Below are 18,101 nucleotides of genomic sequence, written 5' to 3' on the forward strand. Positions count from 1 at the left end.
CATCTCCTCCGATGACAAGGAAGAGACTATTTCATCAAACTTCAAGGTAGTTGTATTGCTACCTATTGCAACAACCAGACTGTCCCACGAATCTAGTAGAGAACACAGTAAACTGATGCACTTATCTTCATCGAAATTTTTTATATCAATATATAACAACTCACTTACCATAGTATTAAAGGTGTTCATATGCTCTATCACTGAGTCTCCATCCTTCATCCTTAGGTTATACATATTTTTGACACAAGAACAATTTGTTCACAAGAAACTTAGATTGGTACAAAGTCCCTAACTTGTCCCACATATCCTTTGTTGTAGCTTCCCCTAATACATTTAACAATATACTCAATTTGAGAGACACAATCATATTTTTCTCTTTGCCTTACAATATAACTTTTCCTAGTCTTCTACTGATATTCCTGTTGGTGTCATCCCTGGATCTACAATAATCCACTGATCTCAATCCACCAACGGATCCTCCATATTGAGTTTCCATAGCTCAAAACCTTAACCATTAAATTTCTCGATCTCTATCTTTCCATCTTTCGTCGTATTCTTTCATCGCAAGAATCGATCCCACAGATCCCCCACTAAACATGGCCTACCACAAGCCCGATCAAAACCCCTGAGAAGCAAAGGTGTCCCCTTGAAGCTAAAACAACTCTGATACCCAATGTAGATTTTAAACCTATATAGAAATTACCTTCAAACAAATTCTTCAAATAGAAAAATAAACATTGGAGAGAAAATAAAATAAATATACACAGTGATTTTCCCATCGATTGCAAAACCAGGATTACCAGATTGATTTTTCATTATATTTATTTCAATTTTATAATACATATATATACATGTTGAAGCATCCATAAACCCCAATCCATAACCATAGATTAGAACATAACAATAGTTCACTTCATCGAATCTACAAAATACCATGGGCAGAAAACCATCATTCCCAAAACCAAGTGAAAAACACATGCACAAAACCATGGGTAGGTCCACCCACCATCTTTGGCTCTGCCCCTCATCCTTGGGTCCATCCAACTATTATTGGGTCCGCATAAAAAAATTTCCCAGGGCACTGTACTAGACCCCCTGTAGGGGGGGTACTGCCCCCCAGCAAATGCCCCGACAGGGGGGGCTGCGGCACCCCGTGTGAACCCCCCCTCAACCCCCATTGTGCCTGGCGCAAGGTACAACATGTGGAGCTATTCATGGAAAGAATATAACACAAACCCAACATATGTTCCTAGTACACATGACTGAATATGATTTTTTGCAAGGTATGTACAAGAGTTCGTATGCGCCTCATCAAAGTAGTCAGAATGAAAGGGTTAAAAAGGGTAGATCCATGTACCCATTTATAACATTTTTTGAGTCCCCAAAAAACCATTAAATTCTCAATTCCCAACCACTTTCCGCATAGTAATGTCCCCCATAGTACAATGAGTTATGCTCGGCTATTTGTGCCCCTCCATCTCTCCCTCCCACCATAAATGATAAAATGTGCCATGGTTAATAACAATGTATGCCCCACAACCACATTTTCTTTGTATACATGCTCCATCAAAGAAGACAACCAAGAACTCCTTCCAACTATTGATAAATTTAATGTTCCTACTATGGAATTTCCTTGTAAATGGACATGTTATCACTCAGGGAAAACCCCGGCTGTAGGGAAAAAACCTAAGGTAACCTCAGAACCTCTTTTAGGTTGAAGTTGGTCGTTCAACCTAGAGAGGGATCTCTCCGTAAAATTCAACTACCCTATGGTCACTATAGTAGAAGGTTTTGTCAAATTGATTTTAGGTGGCCAAATTTAGGTCAAGGGATAAATTGGTTGGGTGATCTTCAAAATCATTGGGCATAGAGTCCAACTATTAGACAAATGAGATCACAACTCCAATGTGTAATCTGTACAAAGCATGAAAGTCACAAGTCCTTTGACTATTTGTGACATTTGGAAGAAAGATCACTGAAGGAAAAAAAATTTTATAGGTGACTAGAATAACAAATATTAATAATTGATAATTTAAGATAGGAGCATTAATGAAATCCAATCTCATAAACTAACATTTTTAGACAATGAAGAAAAAAATTATATAACAAAGAAAAACTGACAAGGAGAAGCAACATATGAATTTCTTGTTCGGTGCGGAGCCTAATTATCTTATTTACTCAGAGGTATCACCACATTGGACCCTAGTTCATAATGTGGTGGCAACGTCGCCTGTAATATTCATAATATTTGCACTACAAGGAAGGTCCAATGGGGGGCAACAACAATCTTTAAGAGCCACGCCCTAGCGGGGGATCGGGGGCAGCGCCCCCGAAGCTAAAAATAGATGTAAAAATTCCTTGTAAAATGTTGTAATTTTGTAGTCAATATGGGTCGTTCATTAGGCGAAGATCTAATGGTAAAAGTCATGTTTAATTTAGGATTTTTTTCCCTAGAAAGCAACCCCTTGCTATATATGAGGGAATTGTAATGCGTCTATGTAGATCAGTATTCCTAGTGAGAAAGAGAGAGGAGATTGTGTGAGAGAGAAGATGGAATTATAGTGGATCTACATTAGGTTGTATCTCTTCAGTTTGCTGGATAATATAAAAGGAAGGACTGGTTGTTTCCTATGGACGTAGCCCAAATTGGGTGAACCGCATATATCTGTGTTTCTCTTGTCTTATGTGTTTTCTATGTTTATATTTCTACAATATATTTTATGTGTTCCATTTCTTTGTAATATATAATTTTCTAACAACGGTATGAAAGCCGAATGTCTATTTGGCTAGTAAACTTGTATGAGAGAAGGGTTCCTAGTTCGAGTGGGAGACATGGCGGAAGATGGTAGGTTTAGGGTCGAAAAATTTAATGGTCAAAACCACCAACTATGGAATATGTAGATGGAAGATTATTTGTACCAGAAAGATTTGTACCAACCATTGAGCGGAAAGAAAAAGAAGCTGACGAATATGACAGACATAGAATGGGATATTCTCGATAATAAGGCACTTGGAACAATCCGACTGTGCCTAGCAGCATCGATAGCCTTTAATATTTCAAAGGAAACGACAACAGAGGTTTTAATGTCGGCATTGGTGAAACTATATGAAAAACCCTCGGCCTCAATAAGGTATTTCTTATGAAGCATTTATTTAATGTGAAGATGTCAAAAGGTGGATCTGTTGTTGATCATTTAAATGAATTTAATACAGTTACCAGTCAGTTAAGTTCTGTAGGGGTAACTTTTGATGATGAAGTTAGGGATCTGTTATTTCTGTGCTCATTGCCAGAAAGTTGGAATGGTTTAGTTATGGCCATTAATAACTCTGTCTCTCGATCTAGTACTTTAAATTTTAATGATGTTGCCTGTGCAATCCTTAGCGAGGAAATGCGACGAAAAAGCTCTGGTAAGACATCAGCTAATGCTTTGACTGCAGAGACTAGGGGAAGAAAAGTGGAAAGAGGAAAGAGCCCCGGATATCGCAGTATGTCAAGGAAAGGCAGATCCAAGTCTAGATTAGGGATAGTGTGCTGGAAATGCGGGAAGAAAGGACACCCGAAGAAAGGCTGCAAGTCTCGGAAGGGAAAAGGAGACATGCAGCAAGAAAACAATCATGAAGCGAATGTGATAGGTGATGTGTTGCAAAATGATTTGATTATTTAATTAGAATATATTATTGATGCCTGGGTGGTAGATTCAGGGGCCTCATTCCATGCCACACCTGATAGGAAACATTTTCATGGTTATGTTCAAGGATATTTTGGACAGGTTCCATTGGGTGATGATAATCCATGTAAAATCATTGGAATGGGTACATTTTTCATAAAACAGTGGAATGGAAATAAATGGCTATTGAAGGAGGTAAGGCATGTTCCAGATTTGAAGAAAAATATAATTTCAACATGGTAGTTGGGAGGTGAAGGCAATGTGACTACTTTTACAGATAAAACCTGGAAGGTCACTAAAGTATCCATGGTAATAGCAAAAGGAAAAAAGGTTGGTACATTGTATTTGTGCAATGGTATTTCTAATTATGTTAATGCTTTAACCTCTACAGAAGAAGATATGACATTGTGGCATCATAGGCTTGGGCACATGAGTGAGAAGAGGATGCAAATTCTTCACTCAAGAAATATTTTGCCAGGTTTGAAGCATGTTGATTTAAAATTTAGTGAGAATTGAGTTTATGGAAAACAGAAGAGAGTCAGATTCCTCATAGTCAAGAAATAAAAGAAGAGCGGAAAATTAGAGCTTGTGCATACAGATGTATGGGGACCTACTAAGGTATCATCTCTCGGTGGCTCTCGTTATTATGTTACCTTTATTGATGATGCAACCAGAAAAACCTGGAGTTATTGTATTCGAAATAAATCTAATGTATTTGACACTTTCAAGAAATGGAAAGCTTTGGTTGAAAATGAGATAGGAAAAAGGTTGAAGTGCCTCAGATTAGACAATGGAGGTGAATATTGTAGCAAAGAGTTTGATAGGTACTATTAAAAGAATGGAATTCACAGAGAGAAGACAGTTCCAGGAACACCACAAGAAAATGGTGTGTCAGAAAGGATGAATAAGACAATCATGGAGCGTGCAAGGTGCATGAGATTGCATGCAGGATTGCCTTTACAATTTTGGGTAGATGTTGTAGATACTGTTGTTTATCTAATAAACAGAGGGTCTTCAAGTTCCTTGGATAGTCGTATTCTAGAGGAGGCATGGATAGGTAAAAAGGTAAACTACTCATTTTTAAAGACTTTTGGTTGTGAAGCCTTTTTCCACATTAATAATGAAAATAGAACAAATCTTGAGGCAAAATCAAAGAAATGTACCTTTATTGGATATGGTGTTAATTATTTTGGTTATCACTTTTATGATTATGAAAAATACAAAATCATTAGAAGAAGAGATGTCATATTCAATGAAAAGGTTTTGTATAAGGATCAGTTGCAGGAAAAGAAACAGGAAATAGAAAACAGAGAATACACAGTGCATGATGAGATCATAGAAAAAGTGATGGTGCCTAAAAATCATAATGATAAACAACTAGAACAACAACAACAAGCACCTCAATCAACTGAAAGTGGTGTTAGAAGATCTATCGGGATAAGTAGACTCCCTGAACAATACTCTCCTTCATTATATTATGTATTGTTTACTGATTTTAGTGAACCATAATGTTACGAAGAAGTAGTGTAGGTAGAAACTAGGAAGAAGTGGGAGCAAGCCATGAAAGAAGAGATGGACTCCTTGGCACATAACCAGACTTGGGACCTAGTCAGGATTCCTGTAGGTCAAACAACATTGCAAAAATAAATGGGTTTACAGGTTGAAGGAAGGAGATGGAGGTAGAAAAAGGTATAAAGCTAGACTTTTGGTGCAAGGGTTTGAAGAAAAAAAGGGTATATATTTTGACGAGATATTTTCTCCTGTCGTTCAAATGACTTCAATCAGAACTATTTTAAGTCTAGTAGTAGCTGAAGATTTTCATATTGAGCAGTTAGATGTAAAGACAACCTTTCTCCATGGGCATTTTGAGGAAGAGATATATATGCAACAACCACAAGGATATGAGGTAAAAGGGAAGGAGAAACTAGCGTGCAGGTTGAAGAAGAGCTTGTATGGCTTAAAACAGGCTCCAAGGCAGTGATATCTAAAATTTGACAGGTTTATGTCTAAACAAGGTTATACTATATTTCACTCTGATCATTGTGTTTATCTCAAAAGGAAAAATTATGGCAGCTATATTATTGTTATTGTATGTAGATGGCATGCTTGTTGTAGGTTCTAACATGTAGGAAATAAATGTGCTCAAAAGAAAATTGGCGAACTCATTTGAAATGAAGGATTTGGGTGCTGCAAAAAAAATCCTTGGTATGAGAATAACTAGAGACAGGAAGAATCGAAAATTAACATTGTCTCAAAGTGAGTACATAGAAAAGGTGTTGAAAAGATTTAATATGCAAAATGAAAAACTAGTTTGTATACCTTTGGCTAGCCATTTCAAACTAAGTAAGGAGATGTGTCCTAAGACTCAGGAATCATATGTCTAAAGTTCCATATGCATCAGCAGTTAGAAGCTTAATGTATGCAATGGTTTGCACAAGGCCTGATATTGCACATGCAGTGGGAGTTGTAAGCAAGTACATGAACAATCTAGGAAAATAACATTGGATGGCGGTGAAGTGAATTCTTAGGTATTTGAGAGGTACCACAGATAAAACATTATGCTTTGTTGGTTCAAACATTGCTCTACAGGGATATGTTAATGCAAATATGGTGGGTGATAGAGATAACAGGAGGAGCACAAGATGGTATGTGTTTACTGTAGATGGAATAGCTATCAGTTGGGTTTCAAAACTGAAAAGTGTTGTTGCACTCTCAACAATGGAAGCAGAGTATGTTGCTACTACAGAGGATAGTAAAGAAATGATTTGGTTACAAAGGTTTCTGGATGAATTGGGTAAGAAGCAGGAGTTGGGAAGGTTATACAGTGAGAGCCAGAGTGTCATACATCTTGCAACGAACTCTACATTTTATTCCAAGACTAAACATATACATCCCAAGTACCATTTCATATGGTCAGTGTTGGAAGATGGACAGTTGAAGCTAGAAAGGGTACACACTAGCCAGAATCCTGCAGATATGTTAACAAAAATTGTAACCAAGGAGAAACTGAGATTATTCTCAGTTTCAATTGGTCTTCAAATATGATGAAAAAGATGAGAAACATCCAGGTCCAAAGTGGAGTCATTGTCTAGCAAATGAAGCAATGGTGGAGTTGTTATAATCAGTCTCCAATTGGGAGATTGTTGGGTATGGAGCCTGATTATCTTCTTTATTTAGAGGTATCACTGCATTGGACCCCAGTTCATAATGTGGCAGCAACGTCGCCCGTAATATTTGCAGTACAAGGGGGGTTTTGGGGGGCAACAATGATCTTTAGGAGCCCCCCCCTAGTGAGGGATCAGGGGCAACGCCCTCGAAGCTAAAAATAGATGTAAAATTGCCTTGTAAAATGTTGTAATTTCATAGTCAATCTGGGCTGTTCATTAGGCAGAGATCTCATGATAGAATTCATGTTCAATTTAGGGTTTTTTTCCTTAGAAGGTAACCCCTCGCTATATATGAGGGAATTGTATTGTGTCTACGTAGATCAGTATTCTAAGTGAGAAAGAGAGACGAGATTGTGTGAGAGTGAAGAGGGAACTACAACAGATCTGCTGTAGGTTCTATCTCTTTAGTTTGTTGGATAATATAAAAGGAAGGACTGGTTGTTTCCCGTGGATGTAGCCCAAATTGGGTGAACGACGTATATCTGTTTCTCTCTTGTTTTATGTGTTTTCTGTGTTTATATTTCTGCAATATATTTTGTGTTCCATTTCTCTGTAATATATAATTTTCTAACATTTCCTACTAACTTCTCATTAAACACTGTGAATACATTCAATATTGCTCAAATATGTTTAGACTATAAGTGTTTTCCCAATAAAATCCAACCTTGTTTCAATATTCATAAACTGTTTGTATAGTCCTTACAAAACAGTTTGCTAAATAATAGTAATCACACAATTACATAAACGAAAATATTTCAAACATCTTTGAAGTTTATGTATGCAAAGATAAACTTAAAAATATTTTGTCTTTCCTAGAATAACTATAGGAAAATATGCTTGTAGTTAGGAAAAAATAAATATCTAGTCAACTGCCTCCCTTGAAAGTAGAGCAGGTCCCTAAATTGTAGTTTAATTTCTGCTAGCGTAGTAGGTCCTGTAGGTTTTAACCCTATATAAAAATTACCTACATACGAATTCTAAAACACATAAAATAAGCAATGCGAGAGCATAACACACAAAACACATATACACAAAGATTTCCCCCTAGATCCCAAAACCAGGACTACCAAATTAATTTTTCATTATGTTCCTTTTAATTTTGCAATACATATTTATACATGGCGAAGCATCCAATACCATGGACTGAAAACCATCATGTCCAAAACCATGGACCAAAAACCATCGCATCCAAAACCATGGACCAAAAACCATAGCATCCAAAACCATGTGCGAAAATCATGCACAAAACCATAGGTAGGTCCGCCCAACCTAACATAGGGTCCAAAACCAAAACTTTTCGGGGCGCTACCCCAGACCCCATAGAGTGGGGTTACTTTCATCCCTCAAATCCCCTGTGACTCCCCCCGCTATGCAATCGGCACAACGAAGGGGGGTTTCTACCCCCCTTCTAACCCCCCCCCCCCCCCCCCGTTAACTACGTGGGCTAGTCGTAGAAAGAATATAACACAACCCAACATTCTCCCACTTGTTGTTTTCTTTCCATAGGGGGGCACAAGAGAGCTTAGTCATTTATCCAGCCCTACAATGCCCATTGTTTTTCTACACCAAGAGAACTTCTCAGAGCTCACAGATTTTGTCAATGCATCTGCAGTATTCTTCAAAGTGTCCACCTTTACTAGCAACACCTTTTTGTCTTATATCATATCCCTCACAAAGTGATACTGAACATTGATGTGCTTTGTCTTTGAATGATATGCAAGGTTCTTCGCCAAGAAAATTGCACTTCGGTTGTCACAGTCTATCCTTATAGCTCGTTGTACTAACTCCATATTTGAACACAATCTTTGCAACCAAACTGCTTCCTTGCTTGCATGAGTGGTTGCCATGTATTCTACCTCTGTAGTTGATAGTGACACTATAGATTGTTTCTTACTCATCCAACTGACTGCACCTCCAAATAGGTTAAACACATACCCACTCGTAGATCTTCTGTAATCCAGATCTCCAACCCAGTCTGCATCAACAAAGCCATGAATATCCAACACTCTGTCCAATCCTGGTCTTCCTTGGTAGCACAAACCATAATCACTAGTGCCACGCAAGTACCTGAAAGCCTGCTTCACTGCTATCCAATGCTCCTTTCCTAGTTTTGACATAAACCTGCTCAATACTCCCACTTCATGTGCAATGTCTAGTCTAGTATAGACCATTTCATACATCAGGCTACCGACTGCACTTGCATATTGAACATGAGACATCTCCTCTTCCTCTTCTTGTGTCTTGGGACACTGTTCAACAGATAACTTTACACCTACAGGAATAGGAACCTTCACTGGTTTACTATCCTGCATATTAAACCTCCTCAATATTGTCTCGACATACTTCCTCTGGTTTAACCAGAGCTTCCTCTTTGCCCAATCTCTTTTAATTTCCATGCCCAAAAAATATTTTACAACACCAAGATCTTTCATGTCGAATTTGGAGGACAATTGGGTCTTCAAATCGTGGATAATTTCTTTGTCATTTCCAACCAACAACATATCATCCACATACAAAACCAAATAAATAACATGGTCACCAATTAATTTAAAATATACACAGTGATCTGCTTTGCTTCTAGTGAATCCAAGTCCCCGTATAAATGTATCAAATTTCTGATACCACATCCTTGGTGACTGTTTTAACCCATACAAAGACTTCTTTAACTTTCATACTAGTTCTTTCTTACCCTTCACCACAAAGCCTTCAGGTTGCTTCATATAGATTTCCTCTTCCCAATCCCCATGAAGAAATGTTGTCTTCACATCCATCTGTTCTACATCAAAATCAAAAGTAGCAGCAACAGTAAAATTAATCTAATAGAAGTTACCTTGGCAACAGGAGAAAAAATATCACCAAAATCAATTCCTAGCACCTAGGAATAACCTTTTTCTACCAACTGAGCTTTGTATTTCTCCACTTTTCCTTCTGCATTTGTCTTCTTAAACACCCATTTGCTGCCAATGGGTTTCCTTCCAGCCGATAACTCCACTAGATCCCAAGCCTCATTTTTGTGCAAAGATGCCATTTCATCAACCATGGCCTCTTTCTAGAGTTTTCCATCCTCTGAATCTACTGCTTCCTTCACAGTTCTCGGATCATCATCAGTAATAGATAAAGGAAAATTTTAACAGAAAGCCAATGGACTATACGTTTCTAGCTGCCTTCTTTCTTGAACTAATCTTCTCACTCCTGGAGTTTGTGGCTCTTCATCTTCTAATTCCTCCTCTGCTGTAGAGTTTGATTCTTCCTCCTTTAGCTCAAACTCTATCTTCTCAGGTTCCTTTGGTTGGACTTCATGTTTAATAACATATTTCACCTCTCTGAACACCACATCTCGGTTATACACAACCTTCCTTGTTACTGGGTTCCAAAGCTTATAACCCTTTAAACCATCCTTATACCCAATAAAGATGCACTTTTCAGATTTACTATCCAACTTGGTTTGTTTCTCCTTTGGAACATGTACATATGCATCACACCCAAATACCCTCAGATGTGAAATAGAGGGTTTCTTACCAGTCCATACCTCTTGTGGAGTTTTATCGTCCAATGTTGATGAAGGTGATCTGTTGACCAAGTAACATGCTATCTCCACCGCCTCTGCCCAGAATTTCTGTCCTAACCCAGCACCACTGAGCATGCTTCTTGCCCTTTCCATCAACATCTTTTTCATTATTTCTGCAACTCCATTTTGCTGAGGTGTATATGGAGTAGTCTTCTGTCATGCTATACCACACTTCTTACCGAATTCTTCATATTCCTTACTGCAAAACTCTCCACCGTTATCTATCCTCAACACCTTTATCTTCTTCTCTGTCTGGTTATCCACTAGAGCCTTGAATTCTTTAAACCTGTCAAAGACTTCAGATTTCTTCTTAAGGAAATATATCCATGTATTCCTTGAGAAGTCATCCATAAATGATACATAGTACATAGACTTACCCAGTGATGGAATCTTCACAGGTCCAAACACATCACTATGCACAAGATCTTATATATGTTTTTCCCTCTTACCACAAGAGGGGAAACTCACCTGATTCTACTTCCCATATACACAATTTTCACAAAAATCAAATTCCAGAGAGCTATTACTCATACCTTCTACCATACCTTTACCATGAAGTATTTGAAGGCCCTTCTCTCCAATATTTCCAAGCCTTCGATGCCACAACATGGTATTCTCTCCAGAGACCACTAGATTTTTTGCTCCACTTTCAGGAACCACAGAGTTGTTGCACCCATCAACCTCAATGCTACCTTGCAGCTTGTACAGAGTTCCAATCCGAACTCCCCGCATCAATACCAGTGCTCCCTGAACCAACTTGTAGGTATCCTTCTCAAACACTGTTTTTACACCTGCATCATCCAACTTGCTTACAGAAATTAGATTTCTAGCCAATGCAGGAATATGTAGAACACCTGGAAGTGTTCTAACCCTTCCACATTGCAACTTCAACTTTACTTTTCCACGATCAACAATTCTTGCCTTCCTATCATCCCCTAAGAAGACATCACCACCATCATATTTCTCATACTCGCAGAACCACTCTCCATGAGGAGTGAAGTGAAAGGATGCACCTGAGTCAATAAACCATGCCTCATGATCTACATGTGTACTTGAATAAGCCAAGTACACATACCCACCTTCATCCGAGGTGGTTTTTGCCTCTACAGAAGGAGCATCATCAGATCCCTTTCCTTTGTTAGGAGCTTTAGATTTACAGTCCCTTTTGTAGTGCCCTTCCTTTCCACATTTCTAGCACACCACCTTTACAGGTTTTCCTAGAGATTTAGATGTCCCTCTAGATTTAGATCTCCCACTCGATGACTTATTTTTGTTTCTATTCAGGGACTGTCCTCGTATAGACAAGGCATCACCATTCTGACTCTCCATATTTTTCTGTCTCATCTCCTCCGTCAGCAAGGATGAGAGTATTTCATCAAACTGCGAGGTAGTGGCATTGCTACCTATTGCAATAACCAGACTATCCCACGAATCTAGTAGAGAACACAAAAAACTAATGCACTTATCTTCACCTGAAATTTTAATATCAACAGACGATAACTAACTTACCACAGTATTAAATGCATTCATATCCTCTGTCACCGAGTCTCCATCTTTCATCCTCAGGTTATACAGCTTTTTCCATATGAATAGTTTATTCACCAGAGACTTAGATTGGTACAAAATCCCTAACTTGTCCCACAAAGCCTTCGTCGTAGCTTCCCCTGATACATTTAGCAATACTGAATCTGAGACACACAATCGTATTGTGCTCTTTGCCTTCCAATCCAACTTCTTCCATTCTTCTTCAGACACTCTCATTGGTTTAGTACCCAGATCTAGCACGATCCACTGGTCTTTATCCACCAACAGATCCTCCATCTTGAGTTTCCACAACTCAAAACTCTGACCATTAAATTTCTCGATCTCTATCTTTCCACTAGTCGCCATCTTCTTTCACCACCAGAATCGATCTGACAGATCTCCCACTGAATAGGGTCTACCATAGGGTCAAGCGAAACCCCTCACCAACGAAGTCGTCCCCTTGAAGCCAAAACAGCTCTGATACCAAATGTAGGTTTTAATCCCATACAGAAATTACCTGCATACGAATTCTAAAACACATAAAATAAACAATTCGAGAGCATAACACATAAAACACATATATAGAGAGATTTCCCCTGGATCACAAAACCGGGACTACCAGCTTGATTTTTCATTATGTTCCTTTCAATGTTACAATACATATTTATACATGCCGAAACATCCAATACCATGGACCGAAAACCATCGCTTCCAAAACCATGGACCGAAAACCATCGCGTCAAAAACCATGTGCGAAAATCATGCACAAAACCATAGGTAGGTCTGCCCAACCTAACATAGGGTCCAAAACCAAAATTTTCTGGGGTGCTGCCTCGAACCCCATAGAGTGGGGTTACCTACACCCCTCAAACCCCCTGTGACTCCCCCTGCTACGTAATCGACACAACGAAGGGGGGGCTCTGCCCCCCTTCTAACCCCTTGGTTAACTACATGGGCTAGTCGTGGAAAGAATATACACAACCAAATAGGTCCCTCTCTAATAATCCATCAAAATTTCTCCTCTTTTTTTCTTGTTCTTCTTCAATTCTGCTGGAAAATCGTTAGCCTTCAAATCTAGAAATTGGTTCATTAATGTTGATCTTATGCCTTGGAATCTAGAGTGGCTGAAGTTGTTTTCGAAAAACTTGTTGAATGTCCATTCAATATACCAACCCTTCTTTTCTTGTGATTCAACAGATTTGGAATCATACACCTTCAACTCTCTGTATGGTCTTATCAGAGAATTTTCCACTTTATTGCTTCACCAACACCCCTCAACCCCTTGCGCTTTACTCCTTTGGAATTTGTTTTGTTTTTTTTCATATGCATTTTGTTTGTTGTTGGGGGCCATTTTTCTCTGTTAAGTGCTTAGATTCCTTATTTATTTAATTCTTAATGACTGTGCATCAACCCTATATCATAGCCCCCTTATCAGAAGTTCCCAATCAGAAGACTTACTTTAGAGTTGCGATATTACTCAACCTTCGATATGGAATATCTAATATGATGTCACCACTCCATGTGGAACCTCATCAATGGTGACATGTGTCACCCTAATTTATTCCCTTAGGCACCATCGAAATGCCAGAACTTCCTACCATGTGTCATTCCGTATCACTACATCATGATGACGTTAAATGCCATTATAGCTTTATCAGAACCAATCATATGTGGCAACGTGTCCCTCTAGAGGAGAGAGAAAGGGCCCATCCTCCTTTGGTTTTGTGATGAAATACTTTGTTAACCTGTATCGACATTCCTCAATGGTTTTAACACTATCGGTGTTCCCCGATGGTTTGAACACTATTGACACATTTGCATATCGTGTGTTTTAAATGTTGTCACATTCTCTAATTCGTCGATCACTGATATGCTTTGTACCTCTTATGAGCCGGTCATTGATATGCTTAATGTTACGATATCTAGGACCTTCTGACACGCAGTTTCTGATCTTCTATGGACCTCCAATATTCCTTCCTTTCAAAGGCTTCAATCCTTGAAACTTCAACAAACCATATCTTTTGATCCAGGAGTCCATTTTTGAACTTCCACATACCATTGGCAAGATTGTTCAAAGAGATTCCCAGTGGAGAGTGTCTTATGTAGCCTTTAAGTCCTTCTGATATCTATAAAATGACTACAAAATTATCTACTTATTTACTTTAATTTCCAAAAAATGTTGACAATCATGCTATCAAGAAATTTTCCCTGTTTATTACAATTTTAAATAATGATACTACAATTGTCATCATTTTCCAAAAAATATTTTAAAAATGTGAAATGTTTATTGTGATAACAACTGGCTCCATAGGGATGTCATCGATCAATGATGGCAATAAGAACCCCCCATAGACTAGTTACCTCATCCATTACAAAATTTGGCTAAAAGAAAAATTGACTGAGAAATAAAACTTGATCTTTTTAAGAAATGCTTTTACATACTTTGAAATTTAAAGTAGAAAATATAATTGTTTCTAAAAAAACTTCTTATTTTTCTGATGAATACCAGCAGAATCTTAGGTCCTTCATTTCGGGCTTCAAGTCCTTTAGAAAATTCATCCACACCTGCAAGATACTTTTCAAAATATATGGATATCTATAATGAAACTTGAAAATTATCATGTGTTTGAAAAATATAATGCTTTAGGAAACGTCCATTTATTGGACCTCTTGGTAAATATTCTCCATGTGGATCTTCTAAGATGAAACATTTTTCCCTAGAAAGATACAATTTTGTATGGCCCTTTCCAAATGTTCTCAAACTTCCTGTGTTTACCTTTATCCTCAATGTGGGCATCCCATTTTAGAACCAGGTCTTGGAATTTGAAGTCATCCTCTTTGGTTTTTCTGTCAAAAACCTTTTTGATTTGATCTTGTATTTCCTAAGATTTTTCATACACCCTTTCTTTGGTTTCCTGCACTTCAATTAGTTGATTTATCCTTCTCTGTAGCTGATTTGGTTCTTCTCCGAACTCTTGCAAATATTTCATAACATGCATTCCAATTGAAACATGAAACAATGTGTCAACACCATATACCAACTGGAAAGGAGAAGTATTGATTGAACTTTTAGTACTAACTCTATCTGCCCATAAGGAAAATTTAAGCTTTGTGTGCCAAGCCTTTTTGTTATCTTCTAACAACTTTTTAATAATTTTGACTAAACTCTTATTGAAGGATTCTGCAAGTCCATTACCTTGAGGATAATAGGTTGTGGAATGGCTGAGTATGAGATGGTAGTCTTCACAGAATTTTACTAACTTCTTAGACTTAAAACATTGTGCATTATCGGTAGTTATCCTCTTTGGGCAACCGAACATAGAAAGAATATTTTCTAAGAATTGAATAATCACAAGATCAATATCTTTCCTGCTTGGAAGTGCCTCAATCCACTTTGTAAAATAATTTGTCCCTGTCAAGGTCCATTGATGTTGTGTTGATGATGTCGAATGAATTTCACCTATAAAGTCAATTCTCCATTGCTAGAAAGGTTCCTCTACAGGGATAGGCTTCAAAGGTAAAGACAATAGTTTTGACTTACCCTCAAACAACTGACATTTGTGACAAGTTGCTACATATTTTCTAACATCAAAAAATAAAGTAGACCATTAAAAACCAACTCTCAAGATTTTATCTGTTATTTCCTTCCAGTAATTATGCCCCCCACATGCTCCTTCATGAAACCCTTTACTCATATTCTTAGCTTTGTCTTTTATCAATTAGTTCAACAAAATACCTAAGGATCTTTCCAGTATAGATAACCATTCAAAAGACAATACTTGACAAATTTCAATCTCAAAAATCTAGCCCGTGTCTTATCTATTCCTCATGGTACCTGTAAATTTTGAAAAATGTAAACAATATCAGCATACCACAGACATTGTTTAAAACAATCTTCAACTTCAACCACTAATTCTTCATCTAGCATATATGATAATTCAAAAACATAATTTATACCAATAACATCAAGATTTTACTTAGTCATTAGTCTGGCTAGACCTTATCCTTTAATAACTTGGTAGGTTTAATTTCCATGTCGTACTACAACATTTTAACAATCCAAGTTCCTCTTCTACCATCATTGTTTGGTTGTACTAAAATACTCTTTATTGAAGCATCTAGTACATACCAAATCACATGAGAATGCAAAATAAACACTCTAAAATATTTTAGTGCTTTGATTAATGCATATGCATGTTTGTCTAGAATATTGTACTTTATTTCAACATCCCTCAATGCCTTGCTGAAAAAGGAGATGGGTTGTTCTTGTCCTGCACAATTCTTCTGAAGAAACACAATAGAAATAGTGTGTTCGGAAGCAAAAGAAAAAATCATGAAATCTTTTGAAACATCTGGACCAATGAGTATAGGCACTTTTCCTAAGCCTCTCTTGATATCATTAAAAGAATTATTCTCTTTTTCAGCCCACTTCATTTCGCTCCCTTTCTTAAGCATTCCTGATATTACTTTTAAGTGTTCTACAAAATGTGGAATAAAACACCGCAGAAGGTTTACTTTACCTAAGAAAGATTGCACTTCCTTTTTACTTCTTGGTTGTTCAATCTTTTGGATTTTTGTCACTATGCTACGGTCTATCTTGATGCTGTTCTTTGAGAGTATATGTCCCAACAGCTTGCCTTCTCTCATGGAAAAATGGGATTTCTTCAGATTAAGGGAAACTCTAAATTTCCTGCACTTACTAAAAATTGTTCTAAGATATTTCAGATTGGCAAATTCAGAATTTTAGAAAACAATAATATCATCTGGATAAATCACCATAAACTTATCTCTTTTTCAGCAAAGGTGATTTCCATTGCACACTAAAAAGTGGCTCCTACATTCATGAGTGTGAATGGCATCTTAGAATACATTAACATATTGCATGGTGTGGTGAAAGTAGTCTTCTCCTGATATTTTTTGTCGGCCAGGATCTGATTGTATCCTGAAAACCCATACATCATGGAAATCCTTTCTGAACCAACCACCTTCTAGATAATGTGATCCATTTTTTGTGAAGGATAATTATCCTTCATTGAGACTTTATTTAATTTTCTGAAATCCACAAATAGGTGAATTTCCCCACTTTTCTTTCTTATTGGCACCAAGTTTTCTACCCAATTGGAAAATCTAAGTGCAATGATAATTTTTGCGACCAACAACCTCTTTACTTCTTTCTCAATCAGTGACAGTAGTTTCAGAGTGATCCTCCTTAACTTCTATTTGAATCGTTTCTCATTTTCCTTAACTGGTATAATATGTTGTATAATGGACCGATCATAAATTTTCAATTCTTCGTACCTCCAGGCGAATACATGAACGAATTCCTTCAATAATTCATCATACTATGTTTTCTTCTCTTTCTTCAAAGTGTTGGAAACTTTGACAACCTTTGGGTCACTTTCGGTTCCCAAATTGTAATCCTCCATCTCCTACTCAATTGTTAGAATTCTTGGCTTCACTACTACATCATTAGAATCAAATAATATTTCTAAAGTTACTAAGCCTCTAGGAATTAAATTATTACTAAGTTGAATAATTTCCTTTCCCACTAAAATATTCAAATAGACTCTTGTTTCAAAATGTTCATCTGCAATTTCATCTTCACGCATTTCTATTGGAGTGCTAAGGAATTCATCTGTTCTCTCTAGAAATATTATGATCTGGTGATCATCTTCAAAAACCGGCCAATGATTTTTATTATCTAGAATTGAAGGCCGATGTCTAACATTTTTCTCATATTTTTCATTTGAATACAATAGAGCTTTGAATGTACTAGCAATCTTTGCTAAAGCATCTGCAATTCCATTCGTCTTTCTTGGTATCAACGAGATTTCATGTTTAAAAAATAATTTAGAAAAGAAATCCCAAATTTCATTTATGTAAGCTCTCATTCTTGGATGCCTAGTTTGATAAACAGATTTAACTTGGTTCACAACAAGCTCTGAATCTCCAAAAATGTGAACTTTTGTGCCTTTTTCTCTTGTAACAGATTTAAACCAATAATGAGAGCCTCATGCTCTACTATGTTATTTGTACAATCAAACAACAATTTAAAAGAATAAAATTGACTTATACAATCTAGTTGAAAAGTCTACACACCTGCTCCCAAACCCTTCTCATGTGTGGATCCATAAAATGTATAATTTCCAAACCTCCCCTGAAAAAATCTAAACC

Source organism: Pinus tabuliformis, chromosome 9, assembly GCF_031772625.1.
Source record: "Pinus tabuliformis cultivar Carrire ecotype Pingquan chromosome 9, CPIR1, whole genome shotgun sequence".
Classification (NCBI taxonomy): Eukaryota; Viridiplantae; Streptophyta; class Pinopsida; order Pinales; family Pinaceae; genus Pinus; species Pinus tabuliformis.